At 41.3% G+C, this 17,363-nt stretch overlaps 1 protein-coding gene across 1 annotated transcript in view; it reads right to left on the minus strand.

Annotated features, from left to right (window-relative positions):
- DIRAS2 (DIRAS family GTPase 2) overlaps positions 1-16,890 on the minus strand; it is a 36,329-nt gene extending 19,439 nt beyond the window's left edge. Inside the window, exon 1 of the mRNA XM_005911533.3 lies at positions 16,637-16,890. The gene's annotated coding sequence lies outside the window, so the exon portion shown is untranslated. The remainder of the gene's footprint in view (positions 1-16,636) is intronic.
- Positions 16,891-17,363: the final 473 nt, after the last annotated feature.

Here is a 17,363-nt window from a genome sequence, read left to right on the forward strand (position 1 = left end):
TGTGATAGAATCCAACTTCATTCCTTTATCTATGTATATCCAGTATCCTGAAACTATTTGTTATGATCTTGACCCCTTATCAAAATTCAGTTAATTACAAATGTAAATTAGGTTTATTTCTGGACTCTCAATTTTAATCCATGGTCTGTGTCCATTCCCATGCCAGTACCACACAACTGGTCTACTGCATCTTTTTTTTTTATTTTTTTTATTTTTAAACTTTACAAATTGTATTAGTTTTGCCAAATATCAAAATGAATCTGCCACAGGTATACATGTGTTCCCCATCCTGAACCCTCCTCCCTCCTCCCCCCCATACCATCCCTCTGGGTCATCACAGTGCACTAGCCCCAAGCATCCAGTATCGTGCATTGAACCTGGACTGGCAACTCATTTTGAAATCTGTAAGTATGAAGCCTTGAACTTTGTTCTTTCTCAAGATTGTTTTGGCTCTTTGGGGCCCATTGTGGCTTCACATGAATAAATAAATTGGACTTGATCAAAATTAGAAACTTTTGTGCAACAAATAACAGTGTCAGGAAAGTTAAAAGAGTACCTACACCATGGAAGATATCATGTATCTGGTGTACCAGATACCATATATCACACCAGATATCATATATCTGGTAAGAATCTAATATCCAGAATACAGAGGAAACACAACGGAATAACAAAAAGAAAAAACAACTTAAAATAGATAAAGAACTTGAATAAACATTCTCTAAATAATATACAAATGGCCAATAAGCACATGAAAAGATGCTTAACATCACAAAGAATCAGGGAAATGAAGATCAAAACCACAATGAGAAATTACCTCACACCCACCAGAATGTCTACTATCAAAAATCAAAGCAAAAAAAACAAACAAAACAAAATAACAAGTGTTAAGGAAGATGTGGAGAAGTTAGAACCCTCCTGCTGCTGCTGCTGTTGCTGCTGCTGCTGCTGCTATCGCTGCTATCATGTCCGACTCTGTGCGACCCCAGAGACAGCAGCCCACTAGGCTCCTCTGTCCCTGGGATTCTCAAGGCAAGAACACTGGAGTGAGTTGCCATTTCCTTCTCTAATGCATGAAAGTGAAAAGCGAAAGTGAACTCGCTCAGTCATGTCCGACTCTTAGCGACCCCATGGGCTATAGCCCACCAGGCTCCTCCATCCATGGGATTTTCCAGGCAAGAGCACTGGAGTGGGGTGCTATTGCCTTCTCCAGAATCCTTCTAGTAGGAATGTAAAATAATGCAAAATTCAACAGTTACCATGTAATCCAGCAATTTGCTTCTGGGTATATACTCAAAATAATTTAAACATATAATATATTATTCAAACAGTTGAAAAGATATTTGTGTACCCATGTTTCTAGTTCTTAGCAGCATTATTCACAACAACCATAGCAACCTAAATGTCCATCACCAGATGAATGGATAAACAAAATAGCACATATACTAAACGGAACATTATATAGCCTAAAAGGAAAAAAATTCTGGTACATGCCACAACATGGATGAACCATGTGAAGTGAAATAAGCCAGTCATGGAAGAACAAATATCATATGACTCCACTTTCATAAAACATCCCTAGAACAGTCAAGTTTATTGAGACAGAAAATAGAATGGTGGTCTAGCAGGGCTTGGGGGGAGGGAAGAATGGGGAGTAATCGTTAATGGGAATAGAGTTTCAGTTTTGCAAGATGAATAGTTTTGGAGATGGATGGTGATACAACAATGTACATGTATTAAATGCCACTAAATGCAATTGCAATGGTAAATTATATGTTACATATATTTTACCATGATAAAAATACATGATTATAAAAATAATATTTTCAGCAAAAATAAAACTATGAATTAAAAATTGCACCCATAGTACAATTGGCATTGGCACAGCAGATAGCCCTTCTCCTTTGTCATCCACATTACAAATTAAGAGCAATAAGAATCTACTCTGATCTCACCAGGCCAAAAAAATACCTAATTTCTTGCTGCTGCTGCTGCTAAGTCGCATCAGTTGTGGCCGACTCTGTGCGACCCCATAGATGGCAGCCTACCAGGCTCCTCTGTCCCTGGGATTCTCCAGGCAAGAATACTGGAGTGGGTTGCCATTTTTTTCTTCAGCTAATTTCTTGAGACCGGATGAAATCTACACCTACTTCTAGGCCCTGATTTTATACTGTTTCAGTGCTCCTGTTACACATCACTATTAGCCACTGCTTTTAAAACTAAGCCCACAGAACTGCATTGTCCAATATAGTAGTCACTTGCCACTTGAAATTCAGCTAGACCAAACTGAGATGTCCTGCCCTGGATTTTGAACACATATAAAAAAGAGTGTTAAATATCTCATTCATAATTTTGACACTGATTCCAAGTTGAAATGATATTTCATATACATTGGGTAAAATAAAATATATTATTTGAATTAACTTCAATTGGGTCTTTACTTTTTTAGATGTGATTACAAGAAAATGCATGTGTGCTAAGTTACTTCACTTGTGTCTGACTCTTTTCAACCCAGTGGACTGTAGCCTACCAAGCTCGTTTGTCCATGGAATTCTCCAGGCAAGAATATTGGAGTAGGTTGCCGTGCCCATCTCCAGGGGATCTTCCCACTCCGGGGATTGAACCTAAGTCTCTTAAGTCTCTTGCATTGGCAGGTGGGTTGTTTTTTCTTCTCTCTTTTTTTTTTTTAACCACTAGTACCACCTGGGAAGCTCTACTAGAAAATACACAATTATAGATTGGCTCACAGTGTTTATCTATTGGGCTGCACCACTCAAACAAATTATACTTTTTAAGCAAAGTTTAACACAGTATACTTAAACCAGTATGTTACAAAATTTACACTTGATTTTTTAAATGCTTAGAATCTTTTTAATATTAAAAGGCAAAATGTCGCAAATCATTGGGAAAATACTTATTTTCCATCTATAATATATAAAATAATACACCAAAACTCTTAATAACAAACTAAAATGCAGTCCTTTCTCAGAGTCCTATAGGAAGATAATTAGAAAACAATTACGAAGGTATCAAGAACCAGTATTAGAAGTTTCACAGGGGACATGTTTACTAAACAGAGCAAAGTAGAAACATTTCAAACATACTTCAGCACATCTATTATTTACTAGAATGATTCTCTTTCAATAATAAGATGCTTTAGTCCATATCTTGTTCTTTCACAGGGCTACCCAGGTGATGCCATGGTAAAGAATCTGCCTGCCAGTGCAGGAGACTCAGGGGACACGAGTCCGAACCCTGAGTCAGAAAGACTCCTGTGGAAGAGGAAATGGCAACCCACTCCAGGATTCTTTCCTGGAGAATCCTATGGACAGAGGAGTCGGTGGGCTACAGTCCAGGGGGTCGCAAAGCTTGGATGTATGAGCTCACATGCAGCAGTACCATCCTTCTTTCAGTATTTATTATTTTGTGTTCTCTCTCTTCCTCTCCCTCCAATACCAGTATCATAAAGGCAGGATCCCTGTGGGATTCACCCAGAAGCATGTAATTTTATTTAACCTAATGCTGACACATCAGAAACACTTAGCGCATGTTGATTACCTGCTGTTGAAATACATTTTTGTGAGCTGACCAAGGAAAATTGTATGAGAGAAGATCAATGAACTCTTTAAAGAAGCAAAATCAAGTTTTGAAAAAAATCTAAGTAAGAGTAACTGCTCATAGGCTGGCAATGTCAAGAGAAATTAAAAAAATTACATGAGGATGTATGATGACATTATAGAGACAGAAGCAGAGGTGAACGAATTTACTGCACTGTTCATCAGTCAGTTCTTGCAGCAAAGAAGCTGAAGCCAAAAAGGAGCTTCTGGGTACTTTATTTCTTAATATATAAGAATAAGACCTTTACAATATTCCATATGAAGATGGTGAGCCACGATGAAATTTTTTTTTTAACCACAGGATGGTTCACTAGTCATCTTGTAGCAAGGCAAATATATGTGTTGCAGAACTAAAAGGCAAATTGCGTGTTTTTCTATTACACAAAAAGCTACTGTTCTATATTCATAACCATTTTCTGGGTGGCAGGCAGCTTTTAGCAATATGACATACAGCAGGTATTTTGCAAAAATAAGCACATTTTCTCCATCCCTGTAATAGAAAGGTGACATTTTAAAACATAAGAGAGGGATCAGTACCTACTTTGGAAAAACAACTGTCCTATGGAGAGGGCACTTTGAAAAGAGATATAACAGAGGAAACATTTTTATACATGATTTTGCCAAATGCAATGCAAATATGTCCCTTAAAAGCTCTCTTACTTGTACAATTACAAACTTGAAGAGAGATGTTTTTATCATTTTAAGTCTTCCAAATGAAGGGTTTCTGTGGGTATGGGTACATTTGGTAAGAGCATGTCAATGCAGTATCTTTCAGTTACACTTTGAGGATGTACAGTGGACATCAGAGGTGGCCAGAAGCCAGAGAAAGGCTCCCTGGAAAGTTCTTATTGGAGCAAAGATTTGAGAACAATGATGGTGTGAATTCTGAATATCTGGGAGAAGAACTTCCCTGGTTGAGGGAAGGGACAAACACAGATGCTAGCATGATATGTTCTAGGAAAAGGGAGGATTCTAGAATGGAAGAAGGGGTGGAGAGAAGTAGATGGAGCCAGCAAGGTAATAGGCAGGGAATGTGTGGGTGGGTAGAGGCAGCTGTTACTGTGGTGAGGTCCAGCTGGAGCCAGGATGGTGGCAGGGGAGGTGGGTCAGTGTCATCACTCCTAATTAACTTGCCGGTTAAACAAGCTCCCAATGGCTTAGTGTGTAAAAAATCCACCTGTAATTCAGGAGCCGCAGGAGATGTGGTTCGATCCCTAGATCAGGAAGATCCCCTGGAAGAAGAAACAGCAACTCACTCCAGTATTCTTGCCTGAAAACTCCCATGGACAGAGAGGCCTGGCAGGCTACAGTCCACGGGGTTACAAAGAGTCAGACACAACTGAGCACACATGCGTGCAAGACAAGCTCACACCTCCACCCTTGTTCCCCTCAGCCCTCACCCTCACTATGCTCACCCCCTCAACAGTGTCACCGGGTTTCACGTCTTTAGATGTCATCCATGTCCCAGCAGCAACAACCTGTACAGGCTAGGCTTCTTTCTTAAACTGCAGACTCACACTGCAGAATCATATGTCTCCCTCTCTCACCTGAACACCTCTGCTCTGACATGTTGGAGACGTCTCAAATATAGTACGTGCAAAACACAAAAACCCTCTAAATCCACCCTAAACTGCTCCCTTTATTATCTGCATCATCTTAAGCGACGCCTACAGTCTCCTTCTGGGTGTCCAGGACAAACCCCTTGGAATCCTCCCAAACCCCTCGGGTTCTCTTGGACCTCTTGCCCATTCCATCAGCAAAGTGTGCCAGTGATATCTTCACATCCAGACTTCCCCAGTGCCCTCACGATCTCCCGGCAATCATCACCTCTTAACTGGATCACTACCACAGCCTCCTAAGTGGTCATTTGCTTCAAGCCTTGAGCCACTCCAACCAGCGCCTCCCCCAGGCACTAGATTACATCATTCCTGTGCTTGAAGCCCACTGGTCCCCCTGTCTCCCTGAGAGTGAAAGGTAAAGGGTTCTGCCCCAACCTGTGCTCTCAGTTGCTGCCATTCTGCCCCCTGCTCGCTTCATTCCAGCCATCTTTGTCTCCCCATTGCAACCTGGACACACCTGTCACGGTCCTGCCTCAGGGCCTCTGAACTGGCTGTCCCCCTACCTGGACCACTCTTTCACCCACCACCTCCTGCAGGCCTGTGTTCACACGTCACCTTCTCAGTGAGAAGTTCCTTGACCCTTCAACTGGATTTACAGTAACAGCCTCAATTTCAGCAGTCTTAGGCCTCTTCTTGCTTAATTTTCTTCCATTGCATGTATCCCTTTCTGAATACAATTTGCCTTTTTACAACTGTGTTTATTTCCACCATATTATAAGCTCCAAGAGAGGTCTTTTCTGTTTCTTACACTGCTGTCTCTACAGTGTTTGAACACTGCCTGGCCCATAAAGAGTGCACAATTAAAAAAAAAAAAAAGGAAACAGAAAAAAAATGAATGAGATTTGCCAGTAGGTTGGCCAGCACTTTAAAAAAATAAATAAAATTAAAAAAAAAAAAAGAATCTGTTCAGTGTGTGAATGAATCTGCAATTGAGTTCTAATGAACAGACTGGAAAGGACAGGCCAAGAAATGCGCCTCAGGCAAGAGCAACATGAGCAGAGACCTTGGCTTCGTCTCTACCTGGCCATCACTACCTGTGTCAATTACCCTTGCTTTGGTGGTGGGCTGAGTGGGATCTCAGACATGGCTTTGAGGCTACGGTGACAGAGGACTAGTGTGGACCATACCATTATGTCAATGGCAGGGCATTTCTATCTCTGGAGAGGACTCATCCATGGCCATCTACTACAGGAGTGTATTGACAAAGTCAGGCCAAGACTGTTTGCAGGCCCCTTGGAGAGAGAGAGCCCTCCACATTTGATGCTCCATATCTGGAGCCCTCCAAACACTGGAAGGAGGGTGGCATGACCATCAGTTAGTGACATCAACAGCAAAGAGTGATGGCTGGTGGATGAAAGGGTTAAGACACAAAGAGATAATAAAGTGTCAAGAAAAACTCCTAAGGTTTCCAAGTGGTGAAACTGGAGAGATGGGATGAGATCAAAGGCCAGGTTTTAGGGGGGAAGTCATGAGTTTGATTTTCAGCAGATAGAGCACAGGTGGAGGATGTATCCAGAGCAGCTGCAGCATCAGGGATCAGATTGCAGACACGGAAGTCATCTGTGCTGTGGTAGGGACTGAAGCCAAGTCTGTGGATGAGATGACTTGTAAGAACAAAGAGACAATAGTATAGGACCTAGATAGAACCTCAGGAGACTGCAAAATGTACTGTTTGAAAAGGCAGTGGGTATGCAAAGAATTATGAGAAGGAGAGACCAGATTGTGGAAATAAAAACAACTGCACTGAAGGGCATGTTGTGGAAGCCGAGGAAAGGGAGGACTTCAAAAATAAAGAGAGGGCTTGACTACGTGAACTGGCGGTGAGCTGTGAAGTACAGTGAGAAATTGAAAACACCCACTGGTTGAGAAGCAATGAACATCATCAGTGACCTTAGTGAGAGATGTTCTTAAAGCACCCTGGGTGGAAGCTGGATTGCTGTAGGTTGAGGAGTGAGCATGGAAAAGTGAAGCGTTAGTCACTCAGTTGTGTCTGACTATTTGTGATCCCATGGGCTTTAGCCCACTAGGCTTCTCCGTCCATGAAATTCTTCAGGCAATAATACTAGAGTGGATTACCATTCCCTTCTCCAGGGGATCTTCCAGATTCAGGGATTGAATCCAGGTCTCCTGCATTACAGGCAGATTCTTTACCATCTGAGCCACCAGGGAAACTCAGAGTGAGCACAAGACACACACATTAATACATGAAATACAGACATTGATACAGGCAGCTCTGAAGTATTTCCTGAGATTGATCATAAATTGGAGCAAAGCTTGTGAATTGAAGGCTGAATGCTACTCAGTTTTGATTAAAGAGACATGAATATGTTTAAATGTTAATGGGAAGGAAACAGAATATACTAGCAAGATAAATTGTAGTTCTGGGAGAGGCTCAAGGAGAAATTGAGCAAGGATGCTGTAGAATCAGGATGCTGTGGTCAGGAAGCGCATGCTCCACTGTTCCTCTGGAAGTGGGAAAGCCTCTTGCATTGATGAGATCCCCTGTGGCTGCAGGTGTTGAATTTAAGCAGGGTGGAGGGAAAACATGAAGTCACTTGGATGACATTTGAGCATAAGGTGAGGGAGAAGACTAAACCAGAGGGAACACCCTTGGTGAGAGTGGAATATCCAGGAAGTCTGAAGTTGATGGACTGACAAAAGGCAAGGGCATGCAGTCAGGAGCTGAGAACCATTAATCAATGAATACATACTTGTGTCTGTTCTCTGGTCACTAGGCAGGGCAGCAAAATTTGCTGTAAAAGGCTACAGCTACTGATGTGTCTAGAATCCAGTGACAATCAACATCAGACAACATGTAGTACTACCTGCCCTCAGCAGGCTTCCAATCAAGGCCAGGACCACTGGAATCATTACCGAGATAAATATCTCAAAACCAGAATAACAAAATATCAAGCAAGGTCTATTCTTGCAAAACTGTGACTTCAGTTACAGGACTGTCTGTGGGGAAATGAGCTCAGTCGAAGACCAGAAGAAAAGAGTGCTCCGGAAAGAGAAAACATGGATTTAACCAGATACAAAATAGGGAGTCCTGTAGGTCCAGCTTAAAGACAAAGCTGTAAAGGAAACAAAATCAATATTTTAGGATGAACTGGAGAGTGCACATACTAGGTAAATTACGAGAAGCTAAAACTGAAGGCCAGAATTCCATCCAGAACCAAAGTGCAACTATGAGACAATGGGCTTCAGGCCAGGCCGTGTAAGAGAATAAATCTGAGATAGTGAGAGAGAAGAATCATTAAGACGCTGATAAGATAGCGACCACCAGCATAACCCAGGAGTCCTGACGATCTAGCCAGTGTTGAGAGGTCCCAGGAAAGTCTGATCTTTGAAATGTCTCTGATTTAGTTATCAGCAGCCCCATTTACAGAGAAAGGAGCTGAGACCTTAGGCAGTTACGGTAACAGTGCACTGATGCGAAGCTAGTAAATAGCAGAACCTGCATTTCAACTCAAGTTTAGCAAACCCTTAAAGAATTCTGGCCAATTCAAATTAGAACCAAGTGAACAAGGATCTCTGCATTATGAAATGCTGGAGGACGTTTTTCTACACTAACATGTAGTTATTGTCAAGCAACTTTCAGAACATCTCATATTTACTTAAAAATAATAATAATGGTGTTGTTTAGTCACTAAGTCTGACTCTTTGGCAACCCCATGGACTGTAGCCCATCAGGTTCCTCTGTCCATGGGACTTCCCAGGCACGAATACTGGAGTTGGTTGCCATTTCCTTCTCCAGGGGATCTTCCTGACCCAGGAAGGGATCAAACTCACGTCTTAGCAGACAGATTCTTTACCACTGAACCACCTGGGAAGCCCAATAACCATGTTAGGCAATGAATAATGGATACTGTGTATGTTTTCTGATTCACCAAAAAAGTTAGAGATGCATTATCAGAAGCTGAGCACTAAGCAACCACGTGCTGTGCTGTGCTTAGTTGCTCAGTCATATCCTACTCTTTGTGACCCCATGGACTGTTGCCCATCAGGCTCCTCTGTCCACAGGGATTCTCCAGGCAAGAATACTGGAATAGGTTGCCATGCCCTCCTCTGAGCAATGATACCAGTGGTTAATATCACACCTGCTTGTATAACATCAGTTATACTTACACCATGCATATTTGAATCAATATTTTAACTAAGCCCTAATGCCAGGGACAAAAGTATCCTGATACAGCTGACCAGTGAAGGGCCAGGACACAGGAGACTGGAGTCAGAGTAAGAACTCTGATCTTCCTGGTCTTCACGGGTCTTAAGGGAAAGCAGTGGGATGATACAAAATGTTTAGGACTCACATACCTTTCAATGCTGCATTAAAATAAAGATTTACAGTTCCTAATTAGTACCAGTCCTAAAATTAAGGTTTGCGTCACCTTGGCTGTCTCAGGGTTGTAGAGCAAGATCCCTGTGCCCAAAATATGGCTCGTATTTCTGTAATAGAAGTAGAACAGCTTCAGTGGAACCTGGAATTGTCCTAAAAGATAGAATTGAGTAATTGCATTGTCATCCACAAATTGGTACTTGCCATGGGTGCTTGCCATCTACCTCTACAAGGATTAAGCCATGTGCTGCTGCAGCTGCTGACCTCCAACACTCCTGAAGGAGTTCAGGGCAGAAAGCAGAAATGAGGCACTCTCTGCTCTGGGAAAACTGACAAGTCAAGTCTTCAGATAGTTAGATATTCTCAGGAGCTGATTTTATGAGCCCAATTCCTATATCTCCTCATATCTAGAAAAGCAGTAACATCCTTCATGGTGATGACTGTTTCTCATGATTAGCAGAAGTTTCACAAGACCAGTAGAAACTTTCTTAAAAAACACGTGCTTGATTGCATGTATTCCCCCTTTAGCAAAATTACATATATACTCTCCTTTCCCCCCACTGCCTCTTAGGAACAGTTTAGACTCTGGCTACTTAGAACTACATACCAGCTACATAGAACTCACTAAATGGCCTATCATTTATCACTATATTTCTCACTGATTGCTTTTTTTTTTTCCAACAAACTCTCATCACATTTTTGAGTTGACTAACCTCCTATAAATCAAAATACTGTATCAAACTGTATGTGCATTTTAAATTTGGTAGAGACTGCCAGTTGCTCTCCAAAATTACTACCAAATTGTCCTAGTAATGTGTGACGGTGCTAGTTCCTTGGCCTGGCATAGCCCAGTGTGGGTGTATTATCAAAGTTGTAGCTACTCCCCATGTAACAAGAAGTCTATTTCTCATGATTGATTTAATTGTATTTGATTTGTGTGAGACTGAGGATCAGACTTCTTTGGAGAAGGCAATGGCAACCCACGCCAGTACTCTTGCCTGGCAAATCCCATGGACGGAGGAGCCTGGTAGTCTGCAGTCCATGGGGTTGCTAGGAGTCGGACACGACTGAGTGACTTCACTTTCACTTTTATGCACTGGAGAAGGAAATGGCAACCCACTCCAGTGTTCTTGCCTGGAGAATCCAGGGACGGGGGAGCCTGGTGGGCTGCCATCTATGGGGTCGCACAGAGTCGGACTCAACTGAAGTGACTTAGCAGCAGCAGCAGAGGATTTCTTCATATGTTCCAAGTAATTTGTATCTGAGGCCTGCATGTTCCTGCCCTCTGCTCAGATTTCTATTCGTTTGCAAGGATGGTATTTACCCTACTTCAAGGTGGTCATTCTCAAACTCGTCTCAGCAGACCAGAGCTATCCTGCTCATCTGGGACCACGTTCCACCTGCTCTGGCCCCACTGAATCACAGTCTCTGGGGATCTGCAGGTATAACTATCTCATCAGGTGATTTGGGTGCTTAACATTTGAGACCTACCATACTAAGATAATTAGACCTCATCTGAAATATTTTTCAAATGTTTATTCCCAGCTGCCATTCATCCTTTGCTATTGTTTCTTCTTCCTAGAGAGAAATTTAAAATTTCTGTGAAGCCCAATTTAAGAAACTTTTCCTCTTTAGGATCCCAGTTTGGCACCATCCTTAGAAAATTCTTCCCTGCTCTGAGATCACTAAACATTCTCTCTATCCACATTTTCATTCTTTATGTTTAAATATTGGCTCCAACAACATGGAGCACTTTGAAACGGATGGTATATTTAGAGGAATTTAAACTATCATTTTTAAAAAAGGAAAGAACAAAGAGGAGGTACATAGAGTGCCATTTGTAAATCCACCTGAAATGATAGAAAATATATAAACACATGGTTATCATGATATCCTGGAAAATTTAGATTCTTCTAAAAATGTAGGTCACCTAGTCATTTCTATCATTCAACATTCCCAGCCCCATTTTGCTTGCATGTAGCTTGCCCAGACTTTACACAGATGTACACTTACATAAACCTTAAAAAAAAAAAGTAAGGTCAGATGTACATTTTGTGGTGCCCTCTTGACCACCATTCTGTGGTCAGGAACCCACAAAGTCTAAAGGGGCCTCCAAAGAGAAGCACAATCTTTAAGTGTCAGAGACTATTCCACAAAGGCCTTTCTTAAAATCTCAGGGGACTATTTCAAGAATGCAATGAGATAATCCACTGCTCTTATAGGTGTGCGTGTAATGACAGGGTGGCAGCTGGGCATGGGGTTTGGGGAGGTACATTCAAGTTCATACCAAAAGGAAAATGCCTTTGTGCTGGATTTTTAAAGTGACAGAGACCTGAGAGAACTGGCTTTGCTCTGGATGCAAAGACCGGGTACTGATCATTTTTCCTCTTTGCTCAGTATCATTCAAAGATAAAGTCCAAATTCAAAAATCATAGAGGTGCTCCAATAAAACAATCTGAGTGTAAAGAGGACATAGGAAGGAAAGTTTACCCCTGCAAAGGCTTCTCTGTCTAAATACTGGTAAGTAGCTAGACCTTTCTGGAGCCCAGCTTCAGAAACTGAGGGGGTAGGAGCAAGGGGAAAGAAAGAGACAGAGTTCCTCTGTTCTCTTATTTCTTCAGAAAACATTCACTTTCCAGACATTCATTAGCTTTAGAAAAATAGCATATAAACTCCTTTCACACAAAACATAGTTCTCTTTAAATGTCCTACAATCCTTTCCAAGGCAGAGTCATATGATAGAAATTGTACCCAGGCCCCCACCAGCACTCATTGATCACAGAAGCTATCCAGAGACTGGGGGAAGAAACTGACATCTTTTCATAAGGACATTCATATCAATGTGTCAAGAAGTCTCTGTGCTATGCTGTGCTTAGTCACTCAGTCGTGTCCGACTCTTTGCGACCCCATGGACTGTAGCCCACCAGGCTCCTCTGTCCATAGGATTCTATAAGCAGGAATACTGGAGTGGGTTGCCATGCCCTCCTCCAGCGGATCTTCCCCACCCAGGGATTGAACCCCAGTCTCCCACACTGCAGGCAGATTCTTTACCATCTGAGCCACCAAGGAAGCCAAAGACTGGGTAGCCTATCACTTCTCCAGGGGAACTTCCTGACCAGGAATCAAACTGGGGTCTCCTACATTGCAGGAGGATTCTCTACCAGCTGAACTACCAGGAAGTCACTACTAAAGCAAATATTATATATTAATGCATATATGTGAAGTCTAGAAAAATGAAAGATGATTTTATTTGCAAAACAGAAATAGAGACACAGACATAGAGAACAAACGTACAACACAAGGAGAGAAATGGAGAGGGGATAAATTGGGAGATTGGGATTGTCATGTATACACTGTTGATACTATGTACAAAATAGATACCTAATGAGAACCTACTATATATAATAGTTCAGGAAACTATTCAGTGCTCTGTGGTGACCTAAATGGGGAGGAAATCCAAAAAAAAAGGAGGTACATGTATACATATAGCTGATTTGTTTTGCTATATGCAGGAACTAATACAACATTTTAAAGCAACTCTACTCCAATAAAAATTAATTAAAAATTTTCAACACCCCTACCCCAAACCAGAAGTCACTACTCATGGATCAGTCAATTATAAAGTATTACAATTAACCAAACTTTATTTAATGGTGTTGACACAAATAGATAACAACATTGAAGATATGTATGCCAGTGAAGGATAATATAAAAAGACCTAAACGCTAGCTTACTATTTCTTGATTTTCCAATAGGCTTGCTGCTACTCGTCCAGTAATTTAAATTTAAATATGAGGCATGGTACCTCACATGCTGACATCTGTCATCAGGAACTGGACCAAAGCAAACTCGTGCAAAACAGCAATGTCCAGCATAAGGTCTGCTCCCTTTGTTTCTGCTACAGTAGCTCGTTAAGCTGCATGTGGGCTGAATTCATATCTACTGGTTATTTTTCATAAAATCAAGGGAAGTGTTTGACCCAATCCTCTTGTTTTACTGATAAAGTAGTAAAAATAAGTTCAAGACCGCACAACTAGTTAATGGCAAGGAAGGATAGGACACAGGTCTTATAGCAATTTAAGATCATTCGTATATTTATTTTTGATAGTGTTTAACCAGTTTAATTTAATAGCTCCTAATATTTCAGTTTTTAAATTGCTTTGCCAAAAGGTTAACATTCTATATTTGTGCTGGTTAATTCAACAGCCACTAGCCATGCAGGCTATCGAAATCTGGAAGCATAGCTAATCTGAATCAAGGTACTCTGTAAGTATAAGACTTAGCCAAAAAAAAAAACAGCAAAATGTCTCAGTAGTATTTTGTATTGACTACATCTTTAAATGGTCATTTTTTAATATACTGGGTTAAAGAATATATATTATTAAAATTAATTTTACCTGTTTATTTTTACTTTTCTAACATGACTACTAGGGCATATTAAACTATGCATGTGGCTTACACACTTGAGTTCTATTGGACGGTACTGATTTATGGGAAGACACTTAACTGCACTAAGGAGAGAGCTACAAGCAATCTTCCTTTCCTGAATTTGCCCATAACAAAAGCAAAGGAAGAGAGGATGAGATGGCATTTGTTCCAAATATTTTAAAAAATACTTACCTGGTCAACAAACACAGACTTGCAAGCCACATAATAAAAATAAAAACTAAAACATAATTTGAAATTAAACTAATTTCAAAATGATTGAAATAAAACATAATTTTATGTTAAATGTTAAATGTACATGCATGCATCAATTTAATGTGTAAAAGAATATTAGCAATCATGACATGAAAATCATCAGCTCCCCTTTTAAGAGTGGCTATTTTCCTAGAAAAATCATACCTAACACCAATTAGTGTCCTAGAAATCAGTCTGCCTTTAAAGAGACATCTATCCATTATAAACATCCATACCAAGTAGATAAATAGATGGTTGATAGCTGGATGATAAATAGATAATGGGCAGACCAACAAAACAGACAAACTCAATTCAACATAGAAGTGCTAATGGGGCATCATGGTCTTCTGAATTGAAAGTTACAGGTCAGCACCGAGTCCATTTTAACTTAAAACAGCTGGCAGGCAACCTCCTCACCCAGATAGCCAAACATTCCTCTTTGTAACAAAGAAATTCTCCTGTGCAAAAACTGATTGCCTTTATCTTGGGGAAAAATAATGATTTTGTCTAAATTAATAGATTAATTTCCAATATACTAATATATATCAAGTATGGCCACAAAATTAGAAAAGTGAACATATGATTTTGTTTTCACAGCTATACTCTCTTTTTGATAAGAGAACCTTGTTAGTTTTCAAAGGTTTTAATTTTTCACTAAGATACGTAGATTTCAGTGTAGAGACAGTATTTACTTCTGAAATAATATATTTCTAATAGAGTCAGGTGTGGTTCCTTGGAGATGTACAGCATGAAATGAATAAAGTCTTCTCTGTTCTTCCCGTGGTGAGATGGCACTGTTGATTGCTGAGAGTGTTACTTGCTAGCCACAAGCTGAAAAGGGACTTCCACAACTTGGAATTCAATTTGAGTGTTTTCTGAGTCTCTTCTTTGGAAAAACTCTACTAAAGCTGTAACAAGAAAAGGATTCTGGAGATTTCTGCAATAGCTGTGCATATATATTTGCCATCTGCAGAGATAATTGAGCAGCAGTTCTGTGCAATGGTGGAAACAATCACCTCTCCCCACCCCCCTTCCTGAGTTCACTGGGCACTGGAGTCCCTATTACCAAATTAAATGCCATGTGTTAAATAGGATGAAAATGCTTCCCTGCTTTGTCTCTTCTGTTTCTATAAAATGAACTATGGATTTTCCTTCATCTCAGCCCATAGGATCTCCTGCATTTCCAAAGATAGAATTGTTGATAATTTGAAATTTCAGGCAATGACCCCCCCCAAAATATTATTCCCTTACAAATTTGTTAAATTTATTCTAATTTTATCCTCCCCTTTTCTCTCCCTCCCACTCCACCTCCTCAAATCCAAATGTCACTGGGAAAGAAGCACATTTGGACTGATTTGGAATGTAAAATGCTCCAACCTTTTACTGTTACCTAGAAAATCTTCCTTAAAAAGAAATTTTTCCTCAAGTTTTTAGTTCAAAACAGAAAAGGTCCCCTATGCTAGGACTAGCTTCTCACATGGAAGAGGGTCATTCAAAAAATAATGTGGGCAAATATGTAGAATAAATTCCTAAGGAAGGCAAGTTGTGTCACTGCACAGTGGGAAGAAACTGAATTCCACCACAGCCATGTAGATAACCATTCAATGGATATAATATGATTCACAGAGCTTCTAGTTCAAAAGTCTCCCAAACCCCCATACGAAGGTGAACTGGAGTTTTAAAGGGGAAAACCAGCATTTTTCAGGACAGAAGACTCAGGCAGGTTCCCACCAGGCGGAAAGCCGACAATGCTTTGCAGGCGAGCCTGGGAGCAGTCAGCAGTCATTGTCATCTTATGGGAACCACAATCTTACAACTAAAGATGGGGTGCGGCGCCTTTCCCATCTTCTTTTCTTACAGCAACAAAACAGGAAGAAACACATGTAGACATCATGAAATGCATTATTTAAAAGGAGAATTAAAACATTTAGCCAAGTCTCAGCCAAGCCCGCGAAGAGCTCCGGTCTAGTACGAAAACACGCTGAAACACAACAGCAGCCTCTAACGTGCTCTCACTTTGGACCAGATCTTTTCAGGACTCCCGTAAAACCATTAAATCAACTTCTACATAATAGAAACACCTGCACCGTATAATTTTCTAAAACACAAACTCCTGCTTCGGAATTCCAAATAATGTGTAAGATTCAAATGTTTTTAAAAGGATATTTTTATAAAAGTATCAGGATGCTCACTCTCTCTGACAAGGATACAGAAATGCAGTTTTTTTACTCTCTCATCTACTCCAATCTTTATATTGCTGACTCGCCCTCCCAGATAGCGTTAAGCTCTTTTAAGGGACTAGCAGACAAGAATGCCAAAGCCGTCAATGCTCCAGTGCAGAAGCAGCGAGGCCACAGCAAAGGAAGAAAAATCTCGGTTACCTGAGGATGAACACAACTCTTCGCAGAGCTGCTTCTGAGCTCGCCTCGAATAGGACCGGGCAGCGCAGGCTGTGCGGATACGGGCTCCTCCCGCAGGTAGGCGGGGCGCGAGCTCCCTTGCGCTGCCGTGACGGGCTGTCAGCTGTGTGCCCGCCCGTGCGCCCGGCGCCCCGCGCCCCCGCGCACCTGCGGCCGGGCTCGTGTGCCCCGCGCCCCCAGCGCACCTGCGCCGCCCAGCCCGGGCGGGCCCGGAGCTGTCACTGCCACTCCACCATCCTGCAGCCTCCCCCGCCTCCTCCCCTCTTCAATCTCGGACTTCTCAGCTGTGCCAACTGCTGCAGCGGTGGATGCTCCTGCTTAAATGGCGCCTGCTCGCCTCCAAAGAGCGTTTAGGTGCCACCTACTGCATGCTCCTGGAATAGATGGTCAATACTGGAATTCTCAGCGAATTCAATGAATTAAAATAATTTCATTGAAAGTGCACCAGATTCTTTTGTTTCAGATTGTTCACATAACCGACTGTAGTTACTACTGGGTGCCTAAGGCTTTCTTGCAGTGTCCAGATTCTAAATTAAAAACCTCATTTATAAAGCAGATAAAATCGGGCCATGATGGACAGGCAACCACACATTGCAGATTAATACATTCTAATTTAACAGGCTCCTCTAGCAAAACCATCATAGGCAATCCGGGGCTAAAATTGTCTTTACACCAAGTAGTTTCACAT

This window comes from Bos mutus, chromosome 8 (genome assembly GCF_027580195.1).
Source record: "Bos mutus isolate GX-2022 chromosome 8, NWIPB_WYAK_1.1, whole genome shotgun sequence".
NCBI classification, from domain to species: Eukaryota; Metazoa; Chordata; class Mammalia; order Artiodactyla; family Bovidae; genus Bos; species Bos mutus.